Raw genomic sequence first — 11,578 nt, forward strand, 5'->3', positions numbered from 1 at the left:
TAATACCGGAAAATGATTGATACGATTCCATGTTTACGCATTACGTCTATAATTTTTTGGTATAGACTTGCTTGTGGCAATGTTTTCTACTAATGCGCGTGGCGTAACTATGTCATGGGGAAGAATGACAAACATACTATTACGATCACTTCGGTAAGGTATTTGATACACTTTACAATCTAATGGTCCAAACATTAGAGACACACATTTAATCCGGCACTCTTTTATATAATGCATCATATCAATGTAAAACGATTCTTCAGGGCCAGTACGGAAAAGCTCACGTTTGGTACAATCTGAATTAAATTTATAAAAACCATTTATCGTCAAATCTGATCGACAGAAAAATGAATATCTAGCTGAAGGAATACTATCTAAAAACTGTATCCCCCGACCATCCCCGTTCCTCCGCCCATTCATTTTATCTTTCTTAAATCATTTACATTAGTAGGTTTAGTAAAAAATATCAAAAATGACGTGTTTACGAGTTTTTGTTTTACCTTGTATACATAATCCGCATCGATACTATGATTCTCCGGTACGAATACCAATACGATATGTTGAAAATTGTCAGTCGCGAGCTCGGCATCGAGTAACTCAAAAGTGCCACGTCTATCAAGTTCCAGTTCAGTGTTATCACTAGTGGCTAAAGATACCGTTTTAACTAAATTTAATTTACTTTGACCGTCTAAAATTGTATCAGACGTATCATGATTGGGAATATTGGTAAATAATTGAAATAACAATTTGTTATACAAGTTGTTGTTGGTCGTCTTATTCACCGCCGCCGCCGCTTTGATCTTATTCATTGTCGCTTTTTTGATTGAAAAATGAAAATTGTCTTCATTTATTTTTGTTTGGAAATTAAAAAAATTATTTTTTAAAAATTTGTAATATCGTGCCTAATAAATGTGTACTAATATTATTATTATTATTTTATCACATACAGATCATTTTTTTTTTCTCTCAATTAATTAATCGTCATATAACAACAGCAGCAGCAGCAGCAGCAGCAGCAGCAGCAGCAGCAGCAGCGACAGTAGTAGTAGTAGTAGCGTAAATTTTTTTTTAAAACCCTTTCTCATTTTAGAATGTGCAATTGAAAACTATTACTACTACTTTTTTTTTTCTCAGTCGAACTATATATATAGATATATATATTTTTTTTGCAAATAATAATAAATACAATGTTTATCATCATCATCATCTCATTATTATTATTATTTTTTATTATTATTCCTATTATTTTTTTTTTATTTAAAAAAATAAAAAAAGAATCGATTCTTCTTCTTAATTAAAAAAAGATAAGATAACCAATGACAAAAAGGGATGAAATTAAAAGGTTTTATACCAAGAAAATGAAAAGATATATTAAAAATATAACAAAGGGTATGGGAATAGTTTTAGATAAAAATGTTATTAATTACATTTTGAAAATAATATCAGTCATCAGTATTTCACACGGAGATATATGCGAAATTATCGACTTGTTCGCTTTACATATCATTCCTTTAATGAAAGAATGTCATCATCATCATCATCATCGTCGTCGTCATAGTCGTCGTCGTCCTAAATTTTCTATTCGACGAAAATCATCATCATCGCCGTTGCTCCTAGATAGGCAAAATACGGGAAAATCTATACAAAAACGTCTTTTTCGAGATGATGATGATGATAATAATAATACCGTCACGGAATTGATAAAAATGTTAAATTTTAAAAAAGATTCACATTTTCAAATTTTTTTATTTTTTTATACAAGTTTTTTAAAAAAAAAGTATAAAATTCGTAGCGAAATCAGCACAAATGTTTTTGAAAAAACCATCATAAAATATTTGCTCATTTGAAGATGAACAATATTACATTATTTTCGAGCATAAAATTCGGAATAATAATAATAATAATAATAATAATTAATTTTTTTTCATTTCATTTTAACATCGTCGAGGATGGAATCCACCGTTCGGGTATATTCGTAAATTAAATTGAACAAACCCTTTTCAATTATATGAAGACGGAGGAGTTTTGTCAGGTTTTTTATTTTCATCACGTTATCATCATCATCATCATCATCCATGATTATTTCATCATCATCGTCATCATCATTACCGTGTAACACACACAACAACGGTTCGGAAATAAAACTGTCGGAAAAATATTCGAAAAGATCTTCTAGCTCGTAAGTGGAAGGGCTGTATGGGGCAATGTTGGGAGGATAAAGGTGTAAGTAAATTAAATAACTGTCGGAAAACCCCACGACCTTTTTTCGAAATTGTTCTAACAAGTCGTCATTGTTGTTGTTGTTTGCCAAAAGGCTTTTTATAAGGTAGTACGCTTGAAAACGATGATTATTATACGATATTAACACGACATTTTCCGGTAGATATTCGATGAATTGCGATAATCCTTCTGTTAAAGAAACGGCGGCAGTGGTGGCGGTGGCGGCGGCAGTGGCGGCTTTCTGGCTCAACAACGCGACGTTCTTTAATCTATTATTATTATTATTCGATTTTGACGACGACGATGATGATGATGATGACGATGACGACGACGATGATGGTGGCGACGGTGGTGGCTTAATGTGAATGGAAAAGTAATCACTTTTTTCTTTTCTAATATCATCTCGGCGGAATGTTAGTTGAACAATATCGCCGTCTTCATCTGTAAAATATATAAAAAAAAAACCTGTAACTTTTATTTTTTAGATAATAATAATAATAATGTACTAGTCGTAGATAGATGATGAAAATTTTTTTTGTCTGTTTGTTTGGGCTCACTTACTTACTTACTTACTTACTTACCCCAAGAAGTGGTTTCGACTCCAAAAACGATAATCGTCGTCGTCGTATTCATCATCAGCATTATTATTATTATTATTGTCGTTGTCCTTAACCTTTATTATTATTATTATTATTTAATAAATAAATAAATGGATACCATGCGGTGTGGTTGTACGCACGCAGAGAAAGAGAGAGACACCCTCTCCTGGTAGTTGTTTACTTATTTGTATACATTTAAGCTAAACGATTTTAGGAAAATTTAATACATCATTTAAGTTAAATAATAATACGAAAAAACCATTAGGTCTAATTACCATTTTTCCTGCCTATTAGACCTAAAAGGCCATTTTACTTAATGGTTACAACATATATATATATATATATATATATATATATATATATATATATATATATATAGATATATAAATATATATATATACATACATACATACACACACACACACACACACACACACACACACATATATATATATATATATATATATATATATATATATATATATATATATATATATATATATATATATATATATATATATATATATATATCACGTATATATATATACATACATACATACATATATATATATATATATATATATATATATATATATATATATATATAATAATGTATATACATATATATATATATATATATATATATATATATATATATATATAATATGTATATATATAACAGGCACAGGTTTAATAAAATAAATGAGAGAGAGAGAGAGAGAGAGAGAGAGGGTTGGGTTAGAACGGGTCAATCCAACTATCAGATGTCACTCAAATTTCCATACTAAGGTATACAAGTGACAAATTATGTTGAGTAGACGATCTGATAAGTTAGTTTCTTTTATTTTTATTAATTTTTTTTATTATTTTTAGTTCAGCTGCTAAACAGAATCGCACCATAATTACACTCAAGTGTAACAAACGAGGCAAGAGTTATGTAGACAAGAGCACAGCACGTTGTCATGGCAACGACAGCAAAGCAGTATGAGCATCTAGCGGTGTGTTTGGGCTATACACATCTCTACTACTGACTGACACCTCAATACATCCTTTCCTGTCAACACCCTAGCCCATGAAATCTGTCAAACTTTTCAGTGTAACCTACTATAGTAGATTCACCTCAACCATCCACCTGGTGTCTAGGCCAGTCTCTTACGACGCTCCTGATTGGCTGCTGTTGATAAGCCAATCACAGGGCTGGAAACTCTCTCTCGAGAGAGAGTTCACTTAGGCAGGATGTTATGTTCCATCTCTCTTGAGGGATACGGCTTTCACAAGTATTCCTCAGGAGAGGTGGTACATACATCCTCCCTATGTGAACTCTCTCGAGAGACTGAAAGTTTCCAGCCCTGTGATTGGCTTATCAACAGCCAATCAGGAGCGTTATAAGGGACTGGCCTAGACATCAGATGCACGCTTGATGTGAATTTACTACAGAGTATATATCAAGCCGCAAAAGCAATTATAAGCAACGAAACTGGATTCACAGGTTAAAAGTTTAGGGATATGGTATCCTGTTTTGCTTACACGGGGAGTAAGCCTACAAAGTATTTTGTCTTAATTCGGTATTGTTCTTAATGTAGGGGGGTGGGTGTAGGAAAGGTCTATGGAAAAGCCAAAAAAAGGTCTGAAAAAGGTGTTTCCCGTTGAGTTAAAGATACAGGAATTTTAGGATAGGAGAATTATGATTTATTTATTACAATGAAAATGTAAAAAATTAATGATGTTCATGTTAAACAGTATAGAAAAATTATTTCTAATAATATATAGTGTATGTATTTAAATTTTTGTTGGTGAGACCATGGGCTAGTTGACCATAGATTTTAGCACGCGCCCAAAGTAAGCTGGAGGTCGGATCATGCCTTGTTAGTTAGCAATTTCAACCCTCTTGAAGGCTTAATTTTCAAGCTACCATGATTGGACGCAGTGAAAAGTTAACATTACATCGGAGTTTTTGATGAAAAAATGTACAAAAAGGTCATCTTTTTAGCGTCCAACAATTTTCCCGAAAACTGCTGACAGTGCTGCACTCTAAATCGGGTTAGGTTCCCAATTTCTCCTTCTAAATTTTCTAACGTGACGAGCGTTCCGTTAACCTCAGAAGTTTCCATTTTTACGCAGGAGGAAAAAAAAGGGGGGTTGTAAAGACTGAATTTTTAATAGCTTTTTGCTTAGCAAAGGTTGTAAGCAAAGGTTGTAAAGTCTTACGAAGACTTAATTTTTTAATAGCTTTTTGCGTAAGCGAGACATGACATAATATTGTCTTTGCAAAACGATACGGTTATCCCGGAACTTTTAGCAAAGTTACTGAGATACAAAGTGATACGAGAATATCTTAGAAGGCTTCTCTGACACGTGGAATGATGCCCCAGACGTTCTTTATTCCTCGAGTTTTCTTCGTCCATTCTTTAAGAGTGCTTTGTCTTTGTCTTTATGGATAATTTACTCGTCTTGTTTGACTTTTTAGAGCTAAACACATACCCTAAAATCCTGCATATTGGCGATGAATATGATCGGGAGATTCTTCTTTACCTATAAATTCGATTTCACAAACTCCTTTACCATCACCTATAGAAAGTAGCGAACCACCTTTGTAAACACTTTCCACACATTTCTACTTGCTTACAGATTCACATAAATACACCATCAGCCATGCGTCCTGCTCTTCCCTGTTCGATGAACTGAAAGAAACAGCAACAGGTAAGACTAAGTAATTGACAATCATATAACCTATTATGCAAAGACATTTTTTTTTAGTTTTTCCCGAAAAACGCTGGACCAGTGGTATGCATCCATATATACATACATACATACATACATACATACATACATACATACACCGCATATATACTATATATATATATATATATATATATATATATATACATAAAAGAGATAATCCTGGATTATCTCTTTTAATTTTTACCCTTTTGACAATTTTGACAATTAACCATCTGGTATTCTTGATCTTGTTGTGTACTGTACCTGAGACCTTTCTCTCCAATTGTATTTCATTAGCTCCTTGACAATGTCTTAGTAAAGACGAAAGCGTTTGGATTTCTGACTATCATTTTCCTGTGGTATTCGCTTATTAATGAAGTCACGTGCATCTATTGTGATTTTTTAAGGCAAACATATATATTATATAGTATATATATATATATATATATATATATATATATATATATATATATATATATATATCTAATAAAAGGAGCCCATAAAAACACCAAAATGTAGAGAGAAAAGTACTATATTTCAGAGACTGCTGTCTCTCTCTTCAGGTATATGAATGAGAAAAAAGTTTACAGAAAGGTGGTATTTATACCAAGGAGATTCGTCCACAAGTAAGCCAATTTAAGTCACCCCCGCTGTAATCTTCCTTTAATCTTCTTAAGCGTTGGTTGAATGAACACTGCGTCGACGATGTCCGATGTCCAATTCCCTTTTGAGATTGTTCATTACCTGCTTCTCTTTTATTAAGGCCGATTTCCATCATTTGACTCTTGTACCGGCAGTTGCTGCTATAAATTACACCGTGACATAATTCCAGTTTATTCTATGGTTATGTTCATTTATATGGTTGAAAATAGCCGAGTTCTTGTTGTCCATACCTAACTGGACCGTTTGTGTTGTATTAATCTCTGGGGAAGTGATTTACCTGTAATCCGATGTAAGATTGGTCACAGTCCTGGCATGGGATCTCATATACCCCAGAGTCTTTGGGCGATGTCTTTTTGTTGGACGTTAATCAGGGATTTTGGCTAAGGTATTTGGGTAGGTAAATGCAAAAGGGTTGGATTTTCCCAAGGGTGTGTTTGTTACTCTCTTAATCGTCTCCAGGTGGGGAATTTTTATTTTATTGTTGGGTGTGCTCTGGTCCTTGTCTTTAGGGGGTCGGTAGAAAATTACGTTTGCTTTTTGAATTGCTTTCTCAATTATATGGTCAGGATACTTTAAAGATGAAAAGTTGCTTGCGAATTAGTTCAAATTCTTTTTCCAGGAAATCTGGGGAACAAATTCGTAAGGCTCTTAAGAATAGGTTGCTAGGCTAGACCTATCTTGACAGTATTGTCATGATAGCTAAAGTAGTGAATATATGAAAGTGAGAACGTTGGTTTTCTGTATATGGTAAATTTGTATTCTGTCGTGTCTCTGATTATTAAAAAAACATCAAGAAAAGGAATTTTGTTGTCTGTTTCCCATTCAACTTTAAATTTGATGCTGGGCACTAATGCGTTTAATTTTGAGAGGATTCATTAAAATTACCCCACTTATTATCCCAAAATGTTAGTATGTCATCCACGTATCTCATCCACAGCATGTTTTTGGGTTTATTGCATTTATTACTGTAGTTTCAAAGTATTCCATGTACAGATTGGCTAAAATAGGACTTAAAAGGACTACCCATACTACACCCGAATTTTTGCTTGTAGAATGATTCCCGAATGAAAATACGTTATTTTAGATGCATATAATTCAACTAACTTTATTATTTTGTCAAGTGCCAAGGGAAATGATCGAATAGGGGGATAATTTTTCCCTTAAAAACTGAAGAACGTCCTGTACTGGTACTTTTGTGAATAGGGAGTCTACGTCAAGGCTTAAAAGTTTTATGTTGTGAAGTGGTATATGTGCTTCTCTGAATTTGTGACAAAAGTCTTCCGAATGTTTGATGTGACTGGGAGAAAAAGTGCCTAAAAAAGGAGAAAGGAGGCCAGCTAACCATTTAGAAATTTTGTAATTGAAAGCTCCGGCGCATGAAACGATGGGTCTAATGGAAGATTGTCTTTGTGAGTTTTGGAAGACCATAAAAAGTAGGGTAATTTTAGGATTAATTACTTTAAATTTCTCTAATAGTTCAATACTCTTTTTGTCTTGGCCAATTAATCTTACTTTCCGAAAAAAATTCTGTGGGAACGTTCTGGAGGGATTTTTCGTCAGTTTTTTCGTAAGTATTTGTGTCGCTAAGGAGCTGGTTGATTTTGTCGAGGTAGAAGTCTTTGTCCATTATTACAATTTTGCCGTCTTTGTCGGATCTACTTATTACATTCTTAACTTTTTAGCGATGGATGGCTATCATGAATCTGCGGGAACAGGATATTTCTTATGAAGGTCAGTTAAAGCATTTAGTAACACTCCTTTTAACATATCTCTTCACGGCTGTAGTTTTTGTCAGATATGAATTTATCAAAAGCCACTATGAAGTCTAGGTTGTTTTTTGCGGTCTGGCATAAGGGCAAAGGATAAGCCTAAATTTAAAACTAAATGTTGATTTACAGTAAGGGGGTGTTGGATAAGTTTAAAACTTTGTCTTGTTGTTCAAGATTATTCCATGCGCTATTATCTATTAGGTTATTTAACTTGCGTAAAAGTCTGTTTGGAATGAGTCACGCTATTATAGGCAGCAATGTCGGAACAGAATGAAATCAGATACCTGTATACGTGGTCCGTAGTGAGGAGGCGAAGATTAGATTGAGTTCCATATATCACTCTGCGTAGCACGAAGATGTCGTTTCTCGTATGGGTGATTCTTTCTTCCAGGAAAATCTTGTGTGATAGAGGGAAGTGGGTTTGATTGCAGAGTCCATCTCTCCGAATCCGTACATATTTGGAAGTACTTGTTCTTTGAGGCATTCTTCCAAAAAGTGTTTTTGGTTTTTCAGCCGGTGTAGTCTGTTCAGTTCTTTTTCAAACTTGCGGAAAAACTGGCTTGACTTCTGGAAGTGAGTGAAGAATCGAGGAAGGCGTTGAATTCCATAATGGGCTGACAATGACTGGTAAAAGTGTCTGTAACAACAGAATTCCATCTAATAAAAGGAGCCCATAAAAACACCAAAATGTAGAGAGAAAAGTACTATATTTCAGAGACTGCTGTCTCTCTCTTCAGGTATATGAATGAGAAAAGTTTACAGAAAAGGTGGTATTTATAACAAGAGATTCATCCACAAGTAAGCCAATTTAGGTCACCCCCGCTGATAATCTTCCTTTAATCTTCTTAAGCGTTGTTGAATGACACTGCGTCGACGATGTCCGATGTCCAATTCCCTTTTGAGATGTTCATTACCTGCTTCTCTTTTATTAAGACCGATTCCATCATTTGACTCTTGTACCGGCAGTTGCTGCTATAAATTACACGTGACATATTCCAGTTTATTCTATGGTTATGTTCATTTATATGGTTGAAAATAGCCGAGTTCTGTTGTCCATACCTAACGACATCTTCGTGCTACGCAGAGTGATATATGGAACTCAATCTAATCTTCGCCTCCTCACTACGGACCACGTATACAGGTATCTGATTTCATTCTGTTCCGACATTGCTGCCTATAATAGCGTGACTCATTCCAACAGACTTTTACGCAAGTTAAATAACCTAATAGATAATAGCGCATGGAAGTAATCTTGAACAACAAGAAACAAGTTTTTAAACTTATCCAACACCCCCCTTACTGTAAATCAACATTTAGTTTTAAATTTAGGCTTATCCTTTGTTCCCTTATGCCAGACCGCAAAACAACCTAGACTTCATAGTGGCTTTTGATAAATTCTATCTGACAAAAACTACAGCCGTGAAGAGATTGTTTAAAAGGAGTGTTACTAAATGCTTTTAACTGACTTCATAAGAAATATCCTGTTCCCCGCAGATTCATGATAGCCATCCACTCGCTAAAAAAGTTAGATGTTATAATAAGTAGATCCGACAAAGACGGCAAAATTGTAATAATGGACAAAGACTTCTACCTCGACAAAATCAACCAGCTCCTTAGCGACACAAATACTTACGAAAAAACTGACGAAAAATCCCCTCCAGAACGTTCCCACAGAATTTTTCGGAAAGTAAGATTAATTGGCCAAGACAAAAAGAGTATTGAACTATTAGAGAAATTTAAAGTAATAATCCTAAATTACCCTACTTTATGGTCTCCCAAACTCACAAAGACAATCTTCCATTCAGACCCATCGTTTCATGCGCCGGAGCTTTCAATTACAAAATTTCTAAATGGTTAGCTGGCCTCCTTTCTCCTTTTTTAGGCACTTTTTCTCCCAGTCACATCAAACATTCGGAAGACTTTTGTCACAAATTCAGAGAAGCACATATACCACTTCACAACATAAAACTTTTAAGCCTTGACGAGACTCCTATTCACAAAAGTACCAGTACAGGACGTTCTTCAGTTTTTAAGGGAAAAATTATCCCCCTATTCAGATCATTTCCCTTTGGCACTTGACAAAATAATAAAGTTAGTTGAATTATGTGCATCTAATAACGTATTTTTTATTCGGGGAATCATTCTACAAGCAAAAATTCGGGTATAGTTATGGGTAGTCCTTTAAGTCCTATTTTAGCCAATCTGTACATGGAATACTTTGAAACTACAGTAATAAATGCAATAAAACCCAAAAACATGCTGTGGATGAGATACGTGGATGACATACTAACAGGGTGGGATAATAAGTGGGGTAATTTTAATGAATTCCTCTCAAAATTAAACGCATTAGTGCCCAGCATCAAATTTAAAGTTGAATGGGAAACAGACAACAAAATTCCTTTTCTTGATGTTTTAATAATCAGAGACACGACAGAATACAAATTTACCATATACAGAAACCAACGTTCTCACTTTCATATATTCACTACTTTAGCTATCATGACAATACTATCAAGATAGGTCTAGCTAGCAACCTATTCTTAAGAGCCTTACGAATTTGTTCCCAGATTTCCTGGAAAAAGAATTTGAACTAATTCGCAAGCAACTTTCATCTTTAAAGTATCCTGACCATATAATTGAGAAAGCAATTCAAAAAGCAAACGTAATTTTCTACCGACCCCCTAAAGACAAGACCAGAGACACACCCAACAATAAATAAAAATTCCCCACCTGGAGACGATTAAGAGAGTAACTCACACCTTGGGAAATCCAACCCTTTTGCATTTACCTACCCAAATACCTTCGCCAAATCCCTGAGATTAACGTCCAACAAAAGACATCGCCCAAAGACTCTGGGGTATATGAGATCCCATGCCAGGACTGTGACCAATCTTACATCGGATTTACAGGTAAATCACTTCCCCAGAGATTAATACAACACAAACGGTCAGTTAGGTATGGACAACAGAACTCGGCTATTTTTCACCATATAAATGAACATAACCATAGAATAAACTGGAATATGTCACGTGTTAATTTATAGCAGCAACTGCCGGTACAAGAGTCAAATGATGGAATCGGCCTTAATAAAGAGAAGCAGGTAATGAACATCTCAAAAGGGAATTGGACATCGGACATCGTCGACGCAGCGGGGGTGACCTAAATTGGCTTACTTGTGGACGAATCTCTTGGTATAAATACCACCTTTTCTGTAAACTTTTCTCATTCATATACCTGAAGAGAGACGCAGTCTCTGAAATATAGTACTTTTCTCTCTACTTTTGGTGTTTTTATGGGGCTCCTTTTATTAGATGGAAATTCTGTGTTACAGAACACTTTTTACAGTATATATATATATATATATATATATATATATATATATATATATTATATATATATTTATATATATATATACATACATACATATAATATAATGTTGTTATATATATTTTTTCTAAATGTCCTTTCTTCAAATAATAGCATCTTTTCAGTTTGATACGCTACCGAGTCTAAAAAAAAATTCTTACTTGAAGGCAAAACCCTTATTTGAGAACTCCCACTTTCAAATGTAATTACATAGACATTTCATGCTCTACAATTCACTGT

The sequence above is a fragment of the Macrobrachium nipponense genome, chromosome 13 (assembly GCF_015104395.2).
Source record: "Macrobrachium nipponense isolate FS-2020 chromosome 13, ASM1510439v2, whole genome shotgun sequence".
Classification (NCBI taxonomy): Eukaryota; Metazoa; Arthropoda; class Malacostraca; order Decapoda; family Palaemonidae; genus Macrobrachium; species Macrobrachium nipponense.